The sequence below is a fragment of the Fukomys damarensis genome, unplaced genomic scaffold, assembly GCF_012274545.1.
Source record: "Fukomys damarensis isolate Sample0158 unplaced genomic scaffold, DMR_v1.0_HiC HiC_scaffold_28, whole genome shotgun sequence".
Lineage (NCBI taxonomy): Eukaryota > Metazoa > Chordata > Mammalia > Rodentia > Bathyergidae > Fukomys > Fukomys damarensis.
Window position 1 is genome coordinate 26,650,221 of NW_022900940.1, and position 2,707 is coordinate 26,652,927.

Sequence of the window (2,707 nt, forward strand, 5' to 3'; positions counted from 1 at the left end):
ACTGGTTTTTAATCAAATAATTAGAATACGGTAAAGTCAGGCTATAACCTGTGGACGTGTGAAGCGTGTTGGAGGGAAGCAAATATGAGATGTCACACAAGACAAGGAAGCTCAGTAATCTTCCCAGCCCTGACTCCTTTGGTCTCTTCACTTTGTTCTTCATTGAGCTTTAGTTTTACTAAACATATTCTGAGGAATCTCAGAATAAACTAGCCATTCATGTGCAGAGTTTCCAGTTGTACTTAAATGAAATACTGTTTTTAACCATGTAGAAGATGTGGAACTTTTAGGAAATTTGAAAAATATTATTTTGTCAGTGTCTAGAACACTCAAGACCTCTGAGAGAAATAGGCTTTAATCTATATATGTGACTTCACAAAGGGGACTACAGATTCATGTGTCTACAGAGGCAGGCAAGAACTGGGGAAGGTTAGGTGAGCTGCTGGAGTCTGAGGAGAACAGAGACTCCAGTCTTCTGCTACCGAGATCAGTGGACTTGTTGGCCTTTCCTCAGCAAAATTTGGCAATTCACTTAGAAAGCATGAAGTCCGAGTGGGCTAAACAAAACATGTCTACAGGAGGCCTAGTACGGCCTACAGTACCTTGATTATGACCTCTGGATTCTAGAAGCCTTAGGGATATCACATCACTTGCAAGAGTCATTAAGGTGTTAGAGATGAGCCCAAACCAACAAGAGTCAGAGGGGAGAACTTATCTCATATTGGAGGCATATTATACAATGAATAAGACTCTCCAGCCAACTCTTCAGTGATAGCTGGTAAGCAACGTTCTCCTCTAATTTATATCCCTGTCTTTTGCTTCCCATATGGCCCAATATTCAGATGGCTATGGCCAGTCCCCAGGGCAGTAGGAGTTCCCAAAGTCAACCACATTCTAATTGTAGGCTGTGTCATTGATGACAGATAAAGTGATCAGATTGTTTAGATAGATGTAGTTTTCTTTTTCACTGCTCTTTTCAGTCTTTTTGGTGATTGCCCATTACTTTCACAGCTTTTAGTCCTGGAGACAGGAATACTGTAAATCAAAGTGAAAGATTTTTGTTGAAATCTTGCCAAAGACTCTGGAAATAGTAGGCTTGGTGATTGTAGCAACCCTCTAACCCAACTCTTTCAACTTAATTGATAAGGAAACTAAGACCCAGCAGGTTAAATCAACATTTTACTCTCAAAGCTTTCAGAGTTAGTTTACAGGAGTTTTTCCAAAGTTGAAACAAGCTAAGTTGGAAAGTTATGTATTCATATTGCTATTTGTTTTGGACTAGAAGAATCTTCAGTTTTTCAAGTCAAATCCTGGGAACACTTATAGCTGAAGGAAATTATTGTGGTATTATTCAGGGAGCATTGACAGTTTTCAAGTTTATAACTGGTGTAGCAAACTTCACCCAGATAGGCCAGTACTCTGTGCCAACAGTGCTGAAGAGAGAAGCCAGGCACTTTTACTACTCGAGGGATCTGACAAGCCTGTTTGCCCATTCTAGAACAGTTTTTCCTATCTTCAACATCATCAAATTTCTAGGCATCTGGACTTCTATTTCCAGGATAATGGGTGGCTTTTATTTGCACTGGGCTATAGGCAAGGGTCATTTGACTCATGGAGTAATTCAGATACTACTGAGCATATTTGGGAAGGTGTTAAATGATGTCATTGTTGCTAGATGACCCATAGGCTTAGGAATAGCTGCTTTAGTGCTATTTTTTGATGGCCTGTTAAGGACAGCTAGTGCCTAGTAGAGATCAAAATATTGACATTCCTCATGGGTTTAGCTCCTGATGCTCCAATGACTTCTTCCATCCTGTGGCGGGGGGGCAATTCTATGAGGAGTCTTCTGACAGAAATCTGCTGCAAGTCACATGGTCCCTTCTAGCCTCTCCGCCATCTTCCATCTCTTCCTGTTATCTTTTTTCACAGTGCTTTGGGAACAGGGTGGGGGCAGTCAACTCTTTATTCTCAAGTCTATTGTTGATCATAAACTTTTTCCTTTGCTGCTCAAAATGCCCAGCCTCTTCAAGAGAATTTTTTTCTTTTAAAAGCAATTGGATTTTCTGAAGGCTTTGGAGGTGCATTTTGAAATTCAATACTGCGCAGTGACCCCTTTTTCAAAGAATTTTTTATGTAATAACCCTACCCTAAAGGCAGCATATAGAACACAAAGTCTTTGTTGCTATTTGAATAGTGGGGGACAAAAGTGAAAGAAAATACAGAGCAATACACTCGGTAATGTAAAAATTTTAGAGGGCCTGGGATTTAGCTCAGTGGTTCTGCCACCTGCCTCCCAAATACAAGGTCCCAAGTTCAATCCCTGGTACCAAAAAAAAAAAAAATTTTTTTTAATCCACACACGTGTAAATACCGAATAGTTTCTCTGGTGTGAAAAACTATAATATTACACGAGATCCTAATGGGGGTAATTAACAATATGAAATAGGAAGAAAAGGGCTAAAGGTGTAGGGAAAATGGTAAGGGTAGGGGAAGGAAATAAGGGAAAAGAAAAAATATGAGGAAATGAAAAAATGGAAATAAAGTATTTGTAGATGGGGAGGGGAGGAGGGGGTGAAGGGAGGGCAGGAACAAGGGGAAAAAAAATGAGAACCAAGACCTGTCATGTAAAGGTACGACATTCCAGTAATGAATGTAACTGTACTGTATACATAGAATGTACTAATAAACTTAATAAAAAGAAAAAAAA

The 2,707-nt window shown here is 39.6% G+C and overlaps 1 long non-coding RNA gene across 1 annotated transcript in view; it reads left to right on the forward strand.

The window, feature by feature from the left end:
- Window positions 1-488: 488 nt before the first annotated feature.
- The window catches only part of LOC104872131, a 65,122-nt gene continuing 62,903 nt past the window's right edge, over window positions 489-2,707 (forward strand). The window contains exon 1 of the long non-coding RNA XR_783069.1: window positions 489-778. This is a non-coding gene — a long non-coding RNA (uncharacterized LOC104872131). The remainder of the gene's footprint in view (window positions 779-2,707) is intronic.